The sequence below is a fragment of the Patella vulgata genome, chromosome 2 (assembly GCF_932274485.2).
Source record: "Patella vulgata chromosome 2, xgPatVulg1.2, whole genome shotgun sequence".
NCBI lineage: Eukaryota > Metazoa > Mollusca > Gastropoda > Patellidae > Patella > Patella vulgata.
This window is the reverse complement of record NC_065880.2, coordinates 82,678,153-82,686,481: the sequence shown is the minus strand read 5'-3', so window position 1 is coordinate 82,686,481 and position 8,329 is coordinate 82,678,153.

Below are 8,329 nucleotides of genomic sequence, written 5' to 3'. Positions count from 1 at the left end.
GCCAGTTGACTCAATGACAGACCTTATTGGTGGTGGAGGAAGGTAGGGTGAGGAAGGTTAGGGTAGGGGTGGGGGTGGTGTCTTGTACACACAAACTATGTCATTTTGGGACTAACATAGGGTTCAATTTTGTTTCAATAATTCGCTTGTGCATAGGGGTCTTTAGAGGTGTGAGAAAATCGGAGAACGCTAACCATTCGGCTACCCAATCCCCCTGGGAAGGAAGGGTGGTGGAGGAAGGTAGGGTGAGGAAGATGAGGGTAGGGGTAGGGGTGGGGGTGGTGGCCTTACCTCTTTAACTTTAACCATCATATGATAAGTATCACCTGGTGGGAAATGTGATAAGACACGTGAGCCATCAATACCCGACCACCAGAATGTATGATGCTATTGGCATGGCAAGATAAAATAAATAAAAACAAAACTAGATAATAAAACATGCTAAAATACTAAATAACATTAACCATTGGCTTGTGTTTTCATATAAGAAACCAAATGAACATTTTTTTAATATTGACACAAACCAGGTCATTTCGTGACTAACATATGGTTCAATAATTCACTTGCGTGTAGGAGTCTTTAGCAGTGAAAGGGAATCAGAGGACCCAGAGATAACCCACAAGGTTGGCCAGGTGACCCTACTCCTTGTTATGCACAAGAAGGAATTAGAAACCATGCTACTTGACAGACCAAATGATTTCACATGCACATATTTAACCACTAGAGCACCCAATCTTCTGTGTCCAGGCTGGCGTGTACGTAAAAGATCTCTTGGCAGATGGGTAAAATTTAGCTCTATAGCACACATCACAGCCTATGACCCCCATGGTGCACAAAAGTAGGATGCTAAAACACATTTCATTCACTTCCAAGTTACAGTCAGTTCTGATTCAACATCTTGTTAAAGCAAAAATATTCAGATGATTTCTATATGAAAACACAAACCAGATACAAAACAATCATGCCTACAAAATGAGTTGGGCAATTAATGTACCTCTTCAACCTTTCCATCCATTCCATAATTATCACCTGGCGGGAAATGAGACAAAACTCTCGACCCATTTAACCCCGCCCACCAGAACGTATGGTGCTGAAATATATTAGTCTTATAATCATTTCATAATACAGGAAGCTTTGGTAAAGTTTGTTGTCATATTGAGTGCTGATTTTATCATTATTCAAATCTTATTTCAACATTATAAATGATTACTCTTATTCAAATATTCAAAATCATTATTCAAATATTCAAAATCATTATTCAAATAAATCATTATTCAAATATTCTAAATCATAATTCAAATATTCTAAATCATTATTCAAATCTTATTCGAATATTCTAAATGATTACTTAAATCTTAATCAAATATTCTAAATCATTATTCAAATCTTAATCAACAATATTAAATCAATATTCAAATCTTATTCGAATATTTTAAATCATTATTCAAATCTTATTCGAATATTCTAAATCATTATTCAAATATTCTAAATCATTATTATTCAAATATTCTAAATCATTATTCAAATAAATCATTATTCAAATATTCTAAATCATTATTCAAATATTCTAAATCATTATTCAAATATTCTAAATCAATATTCAAATCTTATTCGAATATTCTAAATCATTATTCAAATCTTACTCGACTATTATAGGTGCAGAAAATGAAGATGTTATACCCTATGTCATTTCATTTCCGCTATAAACATATAAAGATAAAATGGGTTTTAATAGATCAGTTATATAATCTGGCTGTAACAATTCGAGAAGACTTACAGGGAATTTATTGTAGATATTCCAGGACATTTTCTGTGTCAGGAATCTGTTGATGCCACAACTTCTCATAATCTGTGGTAACTGGGCAGAATAACCAAACGTATCAGGTAACCAGAACTTGAAATATAAATACATTATCATTTAAATACATTAAATACATTATCATTTTTACCAGAAATTAAAACATAAATACATTATCATTTAAAGATACATTATGCAAGAGCTAAATCTGTCTATTGCAGGTCTTTCTTTAGGCCTGAAATGTTATCTATATTATTAGACATTAATTAACATATCCAGACCATAATCAACTCTAGATGGCATGGCTAGCCTGCGATCTTTAGTGGATTGTGAGCCGATTTTAAAACTGCATAACTTTCCTTCACGATTTAACGATTAAATGGATAATCGAGACTATGCTGTTTATCGTACTGACTTTAGTAATGATGATCGAGGCTAGGCAGAAATTTCAATCGCTTAGTTCTCGGTTCATAGTGGATCAATTTGAATGAAATGTTCAGCAAATTGCCTTTACATTATCTTGTTTTTAACTATTATAGTGAGAACTGCCAACTCGTTATCGAATCTCCCATAATGTATCTTTAAATACATATTGTAATATAAACACCAAGTCTGGACATACTGGACGCTGTGAAAGGTGCCTTATCTCCGGGCTTGATAAAATGCCAATTATCCTGAGTTATTTTTAATCTTTTAAGAATTGTCTCTCTAAGAAATAATATAATTGAATCTGTATGATATCAGTGTCAACTAGAAGTGAACTGGGCCTCGGATGTGGTCAAATGGCTCTGATTAGAAAAACAACTGAAATATATTTTTATCAAAATAAATCTTGTCTTCGCATCCACTGAAAAATATAATGATCAAAATCTGAGGAGAAAAATGATCTACGAGTGGGACAAGCTAGTTTCATTTTCTTGACATGTCACATATTCTACACCGCAATGGGGGCCCAAGGTAACCAGTTGGCCCAAAGACCCAGAGCTAACCAGTCCGCATCTGGTGTCAATTTAGACTCTCCTAGTCTGTGACAGGTGTCTTATTTCCAGGCTTAGTTGGTATGATACCAAGAGCACTTTAGCCAAGGAACATATCACTATATTATTCCTATCCTATGAAATGGAAAAGAAATAAGGCAGTAAATGCTTTCAGAGAGAGAGAGAGAGAGATAAATGGGGTTTAAAGTCCACTTGACACAAACTAGGTCATTTCGGGACTAACATATGGTTTAATTTTATTTCAATAATTCACTTGTGCGTAGGGGTCTTTAGCAGTGGGAGGAAACCGGAGGACCCGTAGAAAACCCACGAGGTAGGACAAGCGACCCTACTCCTGGTCATGTACAAGTGGGGATTCGAAACCACGTCAGTTGACTCAATGACAAGCCTTATGATACAGCGCGCACGTGCTAACCATTCGGCCATCCCCCACCCCACCCCCCTGCTTTCAGAGGATTCCAAAATGTTATATATATAATTATAAGAAAGTACCTCTTTACACTTGAGTCCAAATTCCTGTTGAAAGTATCTTTGTCCTAGTAGAAATTGTCTGACAAACGCCTCACCACTCGGTATATTACCATCCTAGATAAAACATCAAAAAATATTCTTTACCAATGGATACCAATATGAAATGGGTTGTTTTTTTATATAACATTCTACTATTCTTTGAATCCTTACATTTTTGACAATGTATGTACATGTACTTAACATGAATCTTATCTGAATAAAACATTCATTAAATCAACAGGCATCCCTACTGAACACCAACTTGCCTTTACCAGTATGGAATGGAATACAGGAATGTGTATTTTATGTTTACCTGTAAAAATACTGCGTTTTAGGGGGGGGGGGTTAAAGTGCACCTGTAATTTGTACATAGGATCTCAGTTTTTCATTCTCTATGAACAACTGAAAAGTGAATTTGACAACCTGAACATCAGTATCCCTTATAATCATCCAGTTATCCATTCATTGTGTCCGATTAAAATATGCTATTGTTAGAAATCTATTTCAAAAATGTAATATTCACCATTTCGACCCATGTACCACCAACAGGTATAAACTGTCCAGTTTTAACAAACTTCTGTATATCTTTATATATAGATGGATAATGTTGTTTTACCCAATCATATTGTTGAGCCTGTAGATATAAAAACAAATACAGTGAATTATAACCAGAACAATTCTTATCTAAATAAAACAAGTATAAAAGTACCATATGCACAAGGACGTCATTGCGTCCATCGTAGAATTGTGACGTCATTTCCACCATCTTGGAATTATGCTGTCATTTCCACCATCTTAGAATTATGCTGTCATTTCCACCATCTTGGAATTATGATGTCATTTCTACTATCTTGGAATTATGACAGCATTTCGACCATCTTAGAATTATGATGTTATTTCGACCATCTTGTAATTAGGATGTCATTTCCACTATCTTGTAATTATGATGTCATTTCCACTATCTTGGAATTATGACTTCATTTCGAGCATCTTGGAATTATGACGTCATTTCCACCATCTTAGAATTATGACGTCATATACAAAATCAAAGTCTGACAAACAATGAGCAATTGTCAATGGAACAAACATGCCAAGTTTCATGTCGTTCGTACTAGAATTAGTGGAGTTCTAGACTTTTATCTATGAGCATTGCCCCCAATTATAAGAACAACAAGATGAGAAGCACTTGAGGTCAAGTTCTTCGATTAAATACAAATTCTAACATCATTGTGTTGTTTTACGTTTTGAGTGAAGTCTGTATTATTATTTTTTTCTTTTCTTTAAACAATATTTTTAGTCAGGTTGTCTAAATTGGATTGAGGAACAGGCTTAGCGTATGTAAAACCCCTCTCCCTATTATTATTACAGGTACAGCACAGTCGATGCTTACAACGAGTCTCATGATCCATTCACTTTATTTGATATTTACTGTTTATTTCTGCAATGTAGTTTGTTTTGTCCACAGGTTTCAATTTTCGTTTTTTTTTAACATGTACTGCAGTCCCTCTGCACTTACTATAAGAAAGTTGTAAAGTCCCAACCTCTCCCTCCCTCACTTGGGGGGTTGGATGGCTGAATGGTTAGCGTGCGCGCGCTGTATCATAAAGTCTGTCATTGAGTCGACTGGCGTGGTTTCGAATCCCCGGTTGTACGTGGCAAGGAGTAGGGTCGCCTGTCCAACCTCGTGGGTTTTCTCCGGGTCCTCCGGTTTCCTCCCACTGCTAAAGACCCCTACGCGCAAGCGAATTATATAAATAAAATTAAACCATATGTTAGTCCCGAAATGACCTAGTTTGTGTCGAGTGGACGTTAAACCCCATTTCTCTCTCACTCTCCTCCCTCACTTCATCCGCATTTCCAGTAGGCATACTCACAATCTGATTAAAATACAGATTTATATTTCATTTTGTTTTTTTATACTTTCGATAACCCACTACATGAAGATCTAACCAGTTGTAGTGGGAGGTCATGTCAGGGGTCATACAAGCGGCTTTTAACCCTATGACGTCAGACATTGATTAATCAATCAGCGTTGATGTTTCTAGGGGTTTACCAACAGTTCAGTGCACAACAGGCCAAGAACTCGCCGTAACAGACCGTTTCATTGGTTAGTCCCTCACTTTAATCAGAACGCAGGTTATATAACAACTCTTTCAGATCCAAGTGCAGTAAAGACAAGTAAAACGAAATTTTGAACTATAAAAAAAGAAACGAAATAGAATCTGTGTTTTAATCAGAATGGCATACTCATTCATCAGTTATATGTGAACTCTGAATTATTAGATTATATATCAAAGCGGAATGGATACATCCCTAGGTTTTATCGTATATATCACCAACCTGTGAGCATGTAAACGTCATACTAGGATATTTTTCTAACAGACGTAATGTACAACTCCAACTTCTAGCACATTTACGTATAGTTTCAGCATACGGCCATAACCAGGCTAAAAATAAAGTAATATAAATATTATTTCTTTATGTTAATGTGGTCTTAAACCCTTACAAAATATAGCACTGCACTGACAAAGATATGCACCCTTATTGTAAATGTTATTTTTTGAGCAGACAACAATGGGAGAGAGAAAGTAATGGGGTTTAACGTCCACTCGACACAAACTAGGTCATTTTAGGACAAACATTTTATTTCAATAATGTAGCTGTCTTTAGCAGTGGGAGGAAACTGGAAGACCCAAGAAAACCCACGAAGTTGGACAGACGACCCTACTCCTTGTCAAGTACAAACCTGGGTATGAAACCATACCACTTGATTCAATGACAGACCTTATGATCTAAAGCACATACATTATACTATACAGCCACACCCACCATAATATTATAAATACATTATACTATTCAGCCACAACACCCGCCATAATATTATAAATATGACTCTCCAAAATTTAATACATAACCAGCGGCTGCCAGGCTGGATACGCCCACATTTTCGAGAGATGGATAGAGAACAAGCTAACAAGAAAGTTATTTTTCCTACAATCAAGGGCCATAATTCAGGAATTTACAATTCGATATGCGCATATATCGAAAGGAACTGAGATCTTTGTGTTATAAACTTACATTTCAAGTTTCAACAAAATTGGATAAAAATTGTGACCTCTATAGGGTCCACAACCTTGATATACCATATTTTTACGCTATTTGAGAACGAACGGCGGCCATTTTGTCTGTCAATTTTGGGGCGATTTTCACAAAATTCAAACTCAACTGTCCTTAGGGTAGAACGGTAATATAATAATACAGTTTTTTAAATCGGATAAAAATTATGACCTCTAATGTGTCCACAAGCTAAAAACATGATTTTCCGTACAATCAGGGGCCATAATGCAGGAAGTTACGGTCCGATATGGGCAAATATTGAAACTAACCGAGATCTTTGGGTTATAAACTTATATTTCAATTTCAACAAAATCGGATAAAAATTGTGACCTCTATAGGGTCCACAACCTTGATATACCATATTTTTACGCTATTTGAGAATGAACGGCGGCCATTTTGTCTGTCAATTTTGGGCCGATTTTCATGAAATTCAAACTCAGTCGTCCTTAGGGTGTAACAGTGATATAATAATACGTTTTTTAAATCGGATAAAAATTATGACCTCTATAGGGTCCACAAGCTAAAAACGCGATTTTTCGTACAATCAGGGGCCATAATTCAGGAAATTACGATCCGATATGCGCGAATATCGAAAGGAACCGAGATCTTTGGGTTATAGACTTACATTTCAAGTTTCAACAAAATCGGATAGAAATTGTGACCTCTATAGGGTCCACAACCTTGATATACCATTTTCTTACGCTATTTGAGAACGAACGGCGGCCATTTTGTCTGTCAATTTTGGGCTGATTTTCATGAAATTCGAATTCAGTCGTCCCTAGGGTGTAACGGTGATATAATAATACGTTTTTTTAAATCGGGTAAAAATTATGACTTCTATAGGGTCCACAAGCTAAAAATGTGATTTTTGGTACAATTAGGGGTCATAATTCAGGAAGTTACGGTCCGATATGCACGAATATCGAAAGGAACCGAGATCTTTGGGTTATAGACTTACATTTCAAGTTTCAACAAAATCGGATAGAAATTGTGACCTCTATAGGGTCCACAACCTTGATATACCATTTTCTTACGCTATTTGAGAACGTACGGCGGCCATTTTGCCTGTCAATTTTGGGCTGATTTTCACGAAATTCGAATTCTTTCGTCCCTAGGGTGTAACGGTGATATAATAATACGTTTTTTTAAATCGGGTAAAAATTATGACTTCTATAGGGTCCACAAGCTAAAAACGTGATTTTTGGTACAATCAGGGGTCATAATTCAGGAAGTTACGATCCGATATGCACGAATATCAAAAGGAACCGAGATCTTTGGGTTATAAACTTACATTTCAAGTTTCAACAAAATCGGATAAAAATTGTGACCCCTATACGGTACACAACCTTGATATACCATATTCTTACGCTATTTGGGAACGAATGGCGGCCATTTTGTCTGTCAATTTTGGGCCGATTTTCACGAATTTCGGATTCAGTCATCCTTAGGGTGTAACGGTGATATAATAGAACGTTTTTTTAAATCAGATAAAAATTATGACTTCTATAGGGTCCACAAGCTAAAAACGTGATTTTTCGTACAATCAGGGGCCATAATTCAGGAAGTTACGGTCCGATATGCACGAATATCGACAGGAACCGAGATCTTTGGGTTATAAACTTATATTTCAAGTTTCAACAAAATCGGATAAAAATTGTGACCTCTATAGGGTCCACAACCTTGATATACCATATTCTTACGCTATTTGGGAACGAACGGCGGCCATTTTGTCTGTCAATTTTGAGCCGATTTTCACGAAATTCAAACTCAGTCATCCTTAGGGTGTAACGGTGATATAATAGAACGTTTTTTTAAATCGGATAAAAATTATGACTTCTATAGGGTCCACAAGCTAAAAACGTGATTTTTCGTACAATCAGGGGCCATAATTCAGGAAGTTACTGTC